Raw genomic sequence first — 14,479 nt, forward strand, 5'->3', positions numbered from 1 at the left:
TTAAATACTATGTGTGGGTTTGAATAATGAAGGTTTTATTTATGAATATAAAATGAAGGAAAGTTTTATTATTTAAGGTAATCTTTTTTTTCTTTTATTATTTAATTTTAAAAATTATGGAAAATTATATTGATAATTTTTTTCACTTGATCTTCAAAAGTTGAAGTTTATATTTGTATTGGTTTTGGTATTTAAGAGTAGCTAAACAAGGTATACAACCATGTGAGAAAATAGATATAATTTCATAAATATATTTTTTCTATGTTGTGTCAAACATAAAAATTGTAGTTGTATGGTGCCTTATTTGATATGAGTGGAGATGAGATAATGAATAAAGAGAAATATTTTTAAGAACATGTGGTATGTGATTAGGAGGAGGAAATATATTTTAAGAGATCGTTACCATAAATATGATTAAGGAAAACTAAACATAATAAGAACAACAAAGGAAACACAATTAGATAAAGACAAAATAAAGTTTAAAGACAATATTAATAAAAACATATTCTTTTGTATAATAATATAAATTCTTTGTATTTAAGTATGTAAGAAATATTTTTCTCCTATAATATGTTAACACACAAGTGATTAAATATGCAAGTCTTTATTTGAATATCTCCTCTAAAACTGCAAATGATTTTGATCATAATAAATAATATAAAGTTTTGATTATTTATGAAAGTTTGTTAATGTGAAATAATAGATAAAAATTCACATGTAAGTAATAATAAACAAAGTTCTAAGATAAAAATACTAGACTAAATCTAATAAAAGCTTTGAATGTAAACATTTGGACAGAAGTTAACAAGACCAAACAAGTATGAAGATGTGCTAAATGCTAGTTATCAAGATTAGACAAGTTCCAAGATGTACTAGATGCAAGCTATCAATATCACATGAATCTTAAGGGGAGTTAGATGCACTCTAGACATTTATAACTTCACAAGATAACATTCAAATGTAACATCTTTTACATGCATTCTACATACATGATTGTCTTATCTCTAGAAAGAATATTGACACTCTCCGAAGAAGATTTTGATCCATGCATATCTCAAGTTTGTACGTGCACTTCAATATTGTTAGTATATTAAAAGTAGTTATAGAGAAAAAGATCATCTTTCACTAGATAAAATTATTTCAATGATGAAAAGTGTCAGCGCAATATGATGGGTAAACTTTAGTTGAGAATTCTAGTCCATTGGGCTTAAGCCCCAACATCACACAAAATCAAGTTTTAAAAGAGTTATTTAGTTGTGTGAACTATTGACAAGTGCACCAAATTAGTTGTAGAACAACTGAATGGGAGTTATTGTATCCATAATGATTTAGCAAGTATATTGATAGTTTGTTTTTGGGTTTTCTTTTAGAAAAATATAGATAATAAAATATATTATATAGATTGAGTGAAGTGGAGGTTATGATTGGATTTCATCTCATCCTCTTCTACTGCACCACTATTATCTTGTTTAGTTGGTTTAAGAACTTATATAACATTTCAAGGCATTACTCATAGTACTAAATTGTGTCCATTCCAAATTTTCAGATGCAAATACAAAATCATTACACAGTTTTGGTTTCTTATTTAAGTACAAGAGATCTTCCTTCTAATTGAGAGTTTCACTCTTAAGCAACCTTGCAATCTTGCACTAGTTTTCTATTTTTGTTTCAAATCATTATGTACACACAATTAGCATAAATCATTGAGGTCTTTGAAGAATTATAATGCGGTTGGGTTGTCAAGAAAATATGAATTTTCAAGATAAACAAAACTCATTGATAAAGGAATTTTAACATTATGCTCATGACTTGAGTTTCTTTCTTTCTCTTCCAACCTTGATTGACATTTTTCATTTTCCCTTCTAGGTGTATCAACTTTTTCACTTAACCCTTTGGATTGCATTAATTGTTTTCATTCTTTTTATATATTTGGTTGATATAACCTTGACCTTCTCATAACAACTTATTTCCTTTTGCTTTTGACAACACATATATTGTTCTATCTCTCTCATCAGTAAGGTAGGTAGGATTTTCACATTTTCTAAGCTTAAGGGATGTGTATGAAAAATTGAGGTTCAAAAGGGACAAACTAGTTTATGTTGGGTTAGCTGTTTGGCTTTAAGCTAAAAAATATTCAACAAAGAACTTGTTTTGATCCTTTGCGTGCTTCATATGCTTAATAGAGATCAACATTTAACACAAAACTATTGAAATTACTCAACATGAATTCCTTAATCATCTAGCCTTTAGTGTTTGGCTCAATCTTCTTACTAGGTGGATTGACATATTATGTTAAATTGTGAACTCTATTTGAAATGCATCTTGAACCTTTAAGCACTCGATTAACCATTTTTCCTAATTTTGCAACTCTTTAAGGCTTTTCAAAGTTCAAAAAGGATTTTTCTAATTTTTCTAATATTCTAGTTCCAACCAGAAGTCTAGAAAAAATTTCTATTCAATTCTCCAAAGATATCATATGCTTCAAAATATTTACCTCAAAAGATACTTATGCCAAAAAAAAATGAATAAATAAAAACATAAATAGAAATTAAAAACTTAAATTAAACTAAAGAACTATATTTTTTGTTGTTTCGATCATCCTTTGCATCAATATCTTTTGATTGGCTCTTAGGCCGAACCACCTTGTCGAAGAACTCATTATCTTCAAATTTAGAGACTTCATAATCTTCGTCCTCTACTACGCCTTTAGTTCTTTAATTGCTTGTCCAACTTTAGTATTGGCAAATTGTGTTTCTTGTTCAAATCCTTGATTTAGTTTACCAACTTCATTACTCAAGGATCCAAAGCCCCCTTATTGCAATTCCATTTTGCTTGCGAAAACTTCATAGAATGTTTTAAGGTGGCCTTAGGGATATTCATGATCTTTTCCTGAAAATAAATATGGAAAATAAGGTTAAGAAATGTAGGTTTAGTTTCTACTCTTCTTGCTTCAAGTGGGATGACAAATCTAGAAATATTTCATGGTCTTAGGTGCATGGTTAAATCTCCATAAAGTGCAAGGTCTAATAGCCAAAACCACAAATGATATTTTTGTCATTTATTCTATTTGTTTTATCAACCATCTCTCTTACTAAAGAACATTATTTTTATCTTTCTTAGCCTTATTCTTACTTTTCCTTTCTAGCTTGTTCAAAGATCAAATCATCCGCAGAATAAAACATAATAAAGAAAATGTTTAAAGCTAGTGCAAATTTTTCGCTTAATGCTCAAGCTTGCGCCTAGTGAAACATAGCTGGCGCTCAATGTTGAGGTCCCTAAAGCTCTCAGGAATTGATTTTTCAGATGGCATATAAGTGTTTCTCAGTTGCAAACTGAAAACTTAGAACTATTTTTCATATTTTCAGAGGATTGATGACTTTATTGTCTCCTCTGATTAGATCTATTTTAGTAAAACACAAAATTCCAAACAAGAAAAAGGAATATGAATCTCCTAAACTTATCTTTTGTTTGAAATCTGTGTGAAAGAAAAAATAGAAAATGAAAATTGAGACTATACAAAAGGTAAAAATGAAGCTTTACAACGATACATAATCAGTCTTTACACGATGTGTATATTTACAAAAGAAAGGGTTTAAACTATCAAATACTTGAACTAAATCATTCGGTAACGACACCAAAAACTTGATGGGGGTAAACTTGAGAATTCTAGTCCATTGGGCTTAACCCCCAAACGCTCTAACATCACAAAAAATCAAGTTTTAAAAGATTTATCCATTTGTGAGACCTATTGGCAAGCACATTAAGTCAGTTGTAGAATAATTAAATGGGGATTATTGTATCCACAAGGATTTAGCAAGTATATTGGTAGTTGGTTTTGGGTTTTCTCTTGGAAAAATATTGATAGTATCATATATTATATAGATTAAGTGAAGTGGAGGCTATGATTGGATTTCATTTCATCCTTTTCTACTACACCACTACTATCTTGTCTATTTAATATATAAATCATTCAATGTCCAAGAAATACTCTTAAAGTTACATCTAGGCCCATTCTTATAGCCTAGAACCTAAGAACTTTAGACTCAGTGTGATTCATCTACTCCTGGTTGAATAAATCATTACCTTAAGTGCAAGACTCTTTTATCCAGCTCACTTTCTAGATCACCTAGAAGCCTTTAGCTAGAGTGAGATGATTTGATTAGACCATATTTTAAGACTAGTCTTCCAACTCAATTCAAACCATTGAAATAAGGTGAGTGATCAAGTCATCCAAGCAATAAACACAAACCAAACCATAAATTATTGAATGAAAGCATAAATAAATATTTAAGAAGTAGAAGTACAGAGAATTAGAATTGATTACATCCAACCTGGACACAAGAAAGTTTAGTTACTCATATAATAATGTAATATAATTTCAACAACATCTACATATAGAATTTATAATAAAAACATCTCTCTCTAGCCTCACAAACTCATTCCTACTCTATATGAGCAGGATAACTTCCAAGGTTGAGTCTCTACATCAATACATCACTTTACTTGAAACCACCACCAAGAATTTCACCCTAGAAATTCTTAATCCATCACACTTTGAAATATACATCAACCTCATTCAAACCATTTGTAATATTCCATAAAACATACCAAATCATGTCATAAGATACCCATCAATGCTTAGAAGAAACTACAAAAGCCAAAGAAATAGAAAAAAAAGATTGAAAATCATGCACACTAGCACTGAGCTGCACCTCCCCACCACTAAGCATCATTCCTCTCGTATTTATAGCGCTTGAGCACCATCCCATTGCAGCTGAGTGCTAGACCTCTCACAATTCTAGCGCTCATGCACCGCTAACTACCATTGAGCACCACACCAAAACCTAAAATACCTATAATTTGAACTTTGTTGCTCTCTATACATATCTAACTAACTTCTATGACCTTTTAGGAACTATGAATGATCTATAAACATGTTCCTAACTCAAAGTAGGTACCCCAAACCAACTTTACTACTCCAAACTACCTAATCTCATTTATATTCTTTCAAATCCATAAATTAACAACTAGGGATCTAAACTAGTTAGAAATGATCCAACTATAGACCCCAAACCATCTACTTCAACTTAGACCTACTAAATTAGAATCTCATTAGTCGAAACCTCTAAATTGAGTCTAAAACCTTCAAAAACCACCTTATTGATTAATACCTATTCCCATATTAGATTTCTATCAACTCAAGGTGCTAACAAGTTTCAAATGACCCTACAATATGTCTTAAATTGTTGTTTCTCCCCCTTAGACCCTTGCTTCTAAAATTCACTTATCAAAAACTCCATTTTGACTAAAGATAATGACTTATAACTTAGCCTAATTCATTTCTTCTCAACATTATAACCAATTTGACACCATCAAACTTCACAACACAACATTCATAACAATAGTCAATTCCAAACAAAATCAGCAAGGTATACCAACATCATTCAACCAATTACATTCATTCAAACATACTCAATACCAAGAACGATAATTTCAAACAAAAAAATCAACATGCATTACTCTCACATACTTATTAAATAACGATTCATACTTCATCATTCAATTAAAAGAAAACACTAGCTTTCCTTACTTTTTTTAAGACCATCGTTCTAAAGAATCTTATTCTGCTCTCATAGTTCAAGGAGCTTTATCTATACCTACAGACAACAGAAACACGATCAGGGTATACCAACAGAGAGTCTTATAGAAGATTCAAACATTACATGCAAAATGAGTGAGACTCACATGCAACAAAAGAAAGAAAAGACCAGAGGAAAAGTAATTAAAACTTAACTTATTCAAACAGAGAAACTAATCATTCTAAATTGAAGAGGTCGAGCCAGGATCACTCCTACGATCTCAGTTTTTCAATCAGTTGAATAGAGAAGAAAAACTCCTAGAAAGAAATCACACAATTATAGAAAAGTGGTTTCTAGAAATAGTGTATTTTAAAATAATAAAACTCATTTATAACGAAACTATTTATAATAAAATCATTTAATATTAAAATAATCGAGTCTCATTATTTTTAAACCATTATTATTTCCAAAACACCATTTTCTAGATCTTTACAAAATTTATCTTCAATAAAATTGTAAAAGTTATCTATATTTTTTATAATTATAATAATTATAATAATAATTATTATATTATTGATTGTTATCATAAAATACTATATATAAATGCGTTTTCACTAGATGAATAAAACTAACTTCCAATTTCTTTTTATTCATAAACATATATTTTAGATCGAAGAAATTACTTTTTCTGTTAAATTATTAATTAAGTTGCATGGGTAAAAGTTATCGATGTGATATCATACCATTGTATATACATTTTTAATATAATTTTATCTAATTAATTAAGTAGTATTTGAATATTAAATATATTTTTAGTAATATTATTTTTTTATAATTATGATTCTAAAATTAAACATAGATAATTTCATAATTTTATTGTAAATAATTTTAATTTATTTCAAAATTGTTTTTATAATTAAAAAAATATTAAGTTTAGGAAACGATCAAATCAAAATAAACAGTTATATTTTATAAAACAAAAACATAAAAGTTAAATTAATAAAATAATTATTTTAATTAAAAAATATGTTTAAAGAATGTAATTGACAAATAAAAATATAAATTATATATATATATATATATATATATATATATATATATATATATTTTAAGTTAACAAAATTTGATTAAAAAACTAAATTTATATTTTTCTAAAATTAAGAAACTAAATTGGATGAAAGTTTTGAAAATAAACTATTTTTTATTTAACTTAAAGTTAAAAGAAAAAAAAATATTTAACTCAAAAATAAAATTTATAATATAATTATTTTAATTTAAAAGCATATATATTTAAAAGATAAAGTTAACAAACAAATATGAAAAAAGAAAAACTTTGTATATAAATATATCTTACCATTTAATTGTATGATAGTACTTTATTTAGAATATGAATATAGGATATTTATTGTCATAATTAAATATAATAATAGTTTTTACAATCCTATAAAAGTTATTATTCATAATTGAACTATGTTAATAACTGATGACATAAAATAAATTAGAGTTGAAATGTTTTTACTTATAATTAAATGATGATATAAATTTATTTATAAGTAATAAATGAGAATTTAAGAGTTTTTAAATTTTATTGTTTTAATAATTAATTGAATATTTAATGGATATTATCTAATGCATTGATTTCAAATTAATCCATATTTATTATAAAATTTGAAAAACATAGAAATTAATACATAAACTATGTAATGACAAAGTAAATAATTGTTTATATTAATCACAAACCATCATTCACAGCAGTTACTTTTTCTTTTATTTTTCCAATTATTTTAAAATTGATATCAACCACTAGGTTATTAATAAAATTAAATATTTTACATTGATAGTGCATAATCGTAAACTTTAACTGTTATATTATATTTCTAGGATTTTATAAGGAAAAAAATTATATGTTATAGATAATATTTATTTCAAACAATGTTAGTTTTTCATATGTGATTCTATTAAAAATCATAAAAAAAGAGGTTATTCATGTTGGGGTAAAGATAAAATTTGTGTATTTCCTTTTCACATTATCACAAATTAAAGATTAATAAGTATTGATTTTTATGATTTTTTAAATAAAAATAAAAGATATAATATATCTATATCGAATATCAGGAACATAATAATTAATAATTTAGTTGTAGATATTTTAAAATATTGAAATTACCTTAAACAGATACATTGTAGATATTTTAAAATATTGAAATTACCTCAAACAGACACATTGAATAAATTAAGTTAAATATATTTTTAGTTTTTAAAATTTAATTTCAAATTAAAATTTATTTAAAACTTTCATATATTTTAATTCCATATTCTAATAATAAATAAATATAACTCTTTTAAAAATATAAAAATAAACATTATAAAATATATAAATAAAAAAAGTTATAAAAAAAATATTCTGACAGCTTTACTAGAACTTATCTTCCTTTCCCAATGCATAACATTAATGTAAGAGGTTTAAATTTAAGACTTTCACATGCTCATTTAAAAATATATTTAATGCTAAACATTAATTTAATGAATAAAATTAAAAGCCACATAGCAGTTTTAATTTGGACAATAAAAAATAAAATTTATAAAAATACATAGAGGTATTAAACAGAAGGAAGTATAGGATGTATGTAATGTGTAGAATTCTTTTGTAAAATGAATGCAATTTTTGTGGACCTGTTGAGAATTAAAATTCAATAAAAGATCTTTGAATTAGAATGCCACATCTTTCCATAAAAATATTCATTCTACCAACTCTAATAATTGTTTTGACAAAAATCATATATACTATACTTATTACTTTTTTGTTTCTCTTGTTTTTATCAAACAATTTATAACTTTAAAAAAATTGAAAATGAATACAGGTTTATAGATAAGTCATCTGATTAATATTTAAAATTGTTACTATTTAACAATTTAGGATTTTCTAAATATTTCGTGATCCTAGTCATATTATCTCCATTTTATACTTTAGATAATGTTACAATTTCATATTTCACATTACATCTTTCAAATGAAAGTAATTACCTATTTCATATAGGAATTAAGTTCTATTTAAAGAATTTATTGGGTATTTATTCACATTTAATATATATTATTAAAGAAATAAGTTTATTTTTAATTCAATTTTATAAAATTAATTTTAAATTGAATGTTGCATTTCACTTGCATGTCATAATCTAACTATTCTTATTTAAAGAAGGATTTTCAACTTAAAGAAAAATGAATATCTCAAGCATAAAATACCATAATTGTGTCAAGTACTTAATTAAAATAAACTCTAAATGAATAGTTATATTTAATTATAAGAAGTAGATTTGTGTCTACTTCAAATTACAAAATTAGCTTATATAATAAAAATTACATTTTTACAGAGAAAAAGAAATTGATAATTACACCTCAATTATATATTATAATATTAATATAACCTTATTATTAATCAAAGTAAAATTTCTAAAGTATGCTAATGAGATAAGGATATGATTATCTATATAAATACTACATAAACTACTAATATATATATATATATATATATATATATATATATATATATATATATATATATATATATATATCATAAAATATATTATATAACAAAGGCATTCAAAAGTTAAAAATATTTTTCTAATTTACCTAAAGTTAATAAATATACACACACATATAAACTAGTTATTTAAACTCAATATACAATATAATAAAAGAAAAATAATAAACAATTTATAATTTTTTATTCTTTATAATTTAAAATTTATTTGCACTAAAAATTTCATATTTTATAGGAAAAATAAGTAAACAAGGTATCAAATCGATCCTTATATTTTTATTTATAACTTATACTTTGAATATTGAATAACAACATCCATGTTTGATCTGTTCAAGTCCTACTATAAATCGAAGAGAAAAATCTAATGTTTAAATTAATTTTAGAAGAAATCTACAGGATAATCAAATCAAATACCCGTTTCTCTTTCTCATGGAAATAAAATAATAGAAACCGTTTCTCTTTCTCATGTAAATAAAATAATAAAAAACTTCATAGTAATTGTTTTACTCCATTTAATAACCATATTAAAGAACGCATTTCAATAAAATTATTAAATCTATTAATTATAAAACAATTCAAATCTATATTTATTTACGTCATATTTACTTATTATAATTAATATCATGATAATTTTATATGGGTAAATATGTTTTTAGTCCTAAACTCTAAAGAGAATTTGATTTTAGTATCTCTTTCAAAGTAAGGTACATTTTATTATTTCCTTAAGGAAATCATGATTTTTCATCCTCCAAAACCAACAGCGTTAAAATGAAGGTGATGTGGCTAACGGTGGTGTGTCAGGTCATTTTCTCTTTTCTTCTTTTCTGATGTTGTCCTTCCCTCTTCCTCCATCTCTTTCCTTGCATCTTCATGCCCAGCTTCTCTCCCTCGTTCTTCCACTCTTCTTCACGCCCAACTTCTCGCCCAGCTTCTCGCCCTCCTTCTTCTACTTTTCCTGTCGCGCCGCCGTATCACAAAACTCTTCTCAAAGATCACAAAACTCTTCCATCCATCCGCCCATCCGGCGTTAGCTCCGAAGCGACAATGTCGTCTGAGCGTCCGTCTAGGAGATATCGGCGACCAACACGCTGCCTTTCATTGCCACGACTCGCATACACGCCGCCCAAGCATGCCGCCATGGAGCTGGCGGACTCCGAAGGAATCTTCAAGATCTTTCCCAAAACTCTTCCATCCATCCGCCCAGAAATTATAGATCTTAATTGTGGTTTATGCTTTTGTATCTTCAATCTGGATTGAGCTGATAAACTCTGAATTCCATCTTTCCCACAATTTAATTTATTCGTATAAGGAGACATGCATTGAAGGTGATGAAGCTCGCGAGTTCTCATTGGACAATGCCATCACCCCACCTTTCACACTTGTGAAGAAGAAAAGTGGCCTGGGATTCATTCCTATATCAACAAAACCCTTCGCAGAAACAGGAGCTATTGAGTTTGGGATCAGACCAAACTCTACTTTGAAAGTGAATTACCTTAGACCTGGTGGTAACCCAACAATTTCAGTTGAGGAAAGGCCTCAATCTCCAAAAAGGGTACATGTTGAGACATATTATCCTCCAATGCAGCAGTATGACTTTGATGGATTTTTCAACATGCAATCCTCACCGGTGAATCCCTCAATTTTTGCCTATTCTCCCAATAATAGGCCTAGTATCCCTCCCCCTTCACCTCAAGCTTCCCAATGAGATTTCTTTTGGAACCCTTTTTCTTCTTTAGACAGCTATGGCTATCCTGCAAAAAGTATTGATCATGCTGCAATGGATGATAAATACAAAGGACTCAAACAAGTTAGAGAAGAAGAAGGAATACCAAACCTGGAAGAAGATGAAACTGAACATGAAGATGGTGTTGGAAAAAGAAATGTAGCAGAAAAAGAGACGGAGGAAGAGGGAAGGAGAGAAGCAGTCAAAGATTGACTCAATGTCAGAAAAGAAAAAATAACCTGGCACACCACCATTAGCCACCTCACCTTCTTTTTAACGCTGTTAGTTTTGGAGGACCAAAAATTAAGGTTTCCTTTAGGAGGAGGACTAAAATGTACCTTACTTTGAAAGAGGGACTAAAAACAAATTCGCTTGATAGTTTAAGAACTAAAAACATATTTAACCCTTTTATATGTTAGTTATTATTTATCATTAGGTTATTATTTATTATATTACACTTCGTATTATTCTAAAAAGAATATAGACATTAGTGCAGAAAAAGTCTTTAATGTCACCCTTTAGACGTCCGACCCTCGAATATCTAATGTAAAAAATGATCGGTGCCATTTTCTGTAAATAAAATAACTATTTAGACGTCGGCTATGGGGGTCTGACTTCTAAATACTTATATACGTCGGCTCCCCGAATGGACGTCAAAACTAAACAAAAAAGTTAAAAAAATTTAATTATTTATTCTATTTAGACATATGTTATGGGGGAAGCGACGTCTAAAGCCCTTTAGACGTCTGCTATTGGGGAAATCAACTTCTAAATACGCAGCTTAGAAATTTAAAAAGTCACTTTTTGTCTCCATTTAAAAGTCTGATCCCGCCACTCCGACTTCTAAAGCCCTTTAGACGTTTGTTATTGGGGGAACCGACTTCTAAATACGCAGCCAAAAAATTTAAAAAGTCACTTTTTGTTTCCATCTAGACGTTTGATCCCGTCACTCCGACTTCTAAAGCCCTTTAGACGTCTGTTATTGGAGGAACCGACTTCTAAATACTCAGCCTAGAAATTTAAAAAGTCAATTTTTGACTCCATTTAGACATCTGATCCCGCCACTTCGACTTCTAAAAGCCCTTTAGATGTCTGTTATTGGGGGAACCGACTTCTAAATACGCAACCCAGGAATTTAAAAAGTCACTTTTTAACTTCATTTAGACGTCTGATCCCGCCACTCCGACTTCTAAAAGCCCTTTAGACGTCTGTTATTGGGGAAACCGACTTCTAAACACGCAGCCTAGGAATTTAAAAAGTCACTTTTTAACTCCCTTTAGATGTCTGTTATGGGGGAAACCGACTTCTAAAGCCCTTTAGACGTTTGTTATGGGAAACCGAATTATAAATGTCTGCATTAAAACACCGCGAACGCGAGACAACCGTTACGCACACTCATTGTTCATCATCTTCCTCGCGTTTTCTCTCTACGGGTTTTGCTTTTCAGGTTCATTTTCTCATTTTTGCACCGTTTTAAATTAATTTTACTCCGATTACATCACTCTTTGATGCATTATCTTTCATTTGAACCGATTAAAATGTGTTTTCATTGGGTTTTGGTGCAGTTTTGCTCGTGTCCTTGGGCGGCGTTCTTGGGCGGCGTTCTTGGGCAGCGATTTCTTGTGTTTTGCACTCCTCCAATTCCTTCCAGTACGTTTTCAAAACCATCCAATACAAAAAAATGTACAATACATTCTCTTCAACTAAAATAAGAAGTTGTAAACTCGAATCACCATGAGCTAGGAGCTACTTGAGAGGCCTCAAGCAGAAAAAGATCCAATCAAATACGGCGACGTTTTAGACGTCTGATCTATAGTGTCAGACGTCTATATAGACGTCTGACCTGTATGGATCAGACGTCTGACCTGTATGGATCGGACGTCTATATAGACGTCTGACCTATATAGGTCAAACGTCTGTATAGACGTCTAACCTATATAGATCAAACGTCTGTATAGACGTCAGACCTATTGGGTCCGACGTCTCATTAACATCACCCATATAGACGTGGGAAAGAGATCAGACGTTAAAAACCCAAAATAACATACGTTTAAAGCCTTTTCTGCACTAGTGAGATATACAACAAGTTAATCATATAAATATAGTTAATATTTTTAAAAAAATACTCATTCTCACACTTTCTCATAAACTGATACACTTAATTATACAAAGATTCCAACTCTTATTAATTTAAACGTTAAAAAAATCTTTAGTAAGTAGATATCTTCCTAGATAAAATAAATGATCAAACTACCATTAAAATCTTACCATCTATCCATAAATTCGTGCACAAAATTTCAATTTAACAATATTAAAGTAAGCACAATAATAAACATTGAGTTAATAGTGAAAATTTTAGTTCCTAATAAATGTTTATAAATAATATAAGAATTTGTAGAGATTAATTAAAGTTCTGTTTGTAAAAGACCAAAATAAAAATGTCACTAACGTAACTCATTATATTTCTTCATATTTTAGGATATGAGAGAAAAAAGTTATTTATAAATTATTATCATTTAGATATAAACTAATCTTTAGTTTTTCTTTCTTATCCTCCATCATATAACAAAGAAAATAAGAAAGATTTTTTTAGCTTTCACTAAAATTAAACCTATATGGTTAAAAAAATAAAATAGAAAGAGAATTCTTATTTATAGATGACTATATACACAAATAACATATATGTATTATGTTATGTATTGTAAAAAGTTTAGCATGACTTTATATATAACAAAAAACAAATAAGATGATGGAGAAACATGGGTCAGAAAGTTTATAAGAGGTGGACAATCTAACCATTAGATGTGTTAGACAATAATAATAAACGTGTTTTAATTAGTTAGATGAGAGATATGATCATATAATCTTAACACTACTAGACGCATCTTAGTATGATCTTTTGTGGTCTTTATAAAATGATTAAGATTTTAAAGTCAAAGCATTACAATTCTCTATCTTAACTCTAAATCATAAAAGAACTCATGCTTCTTTATCCATAAACAAAAAAATTATAAGGTTCAAACAAGGTTTGAATTTTATTATCATCAAATAGTCTATGAATATATATGTACGATAGTCCTATCACTAGTGCAAGAAGTGGAAATAGCACCGGTTATAATTGGTTATAGGCACCGGTTGGAGAACCGGTGCATAATCAGATGAGGTAAAAAGGAGTAGATTTCATGCCTCGGTTATGAACTGAGATCAAAGTGATAAGATTATGTCTCGAATTTTTTTGTAACCGAGGCCGTAACACTTTTTTTTAATTTTAGGTAACACAGTTCAGGAGGATTTGGTGATCGGAGATTCACAAAAATCCAGAGAGTTTCCTTAACAGTAACCCAGAAAGATGAAGAGCAACCCATGACCTAAAACAGCAACCCAGAACAACAACCCGCTACCCAAAACAGCAACCCAAAACCACCGTAACAGCAACCCAGAACCCAAATCGTGCCTCCATGATTCAATCTTCTCCACCCCAACCTGCACACAGAACCCAGAAACTCATAAATCGTAGAAACCAAACTCAAATTGCAGCAACCAAACTAAAATCGCAGAAAACAGAGATGGTGAGGGAGATCGAGGAATTCTCGATGCCGCCGCGTCCTCGCCGTCGCCTCGTCCTCCATCGTTTCT

Source organism: Vigna angularis, chromosome 3, assembly GCF_016808095.1.
Source record: "Vigna angularis cultivar LongXiaoDou No.4 chromosome 3, ASM1680809v1, whole genome shotgun sequence".
NCBI lineage: Eukaryota > Viridiplantae > Streptophyta > Magnoliopsida > Fabales > Fabaceae > Vigna > Vigna angularis.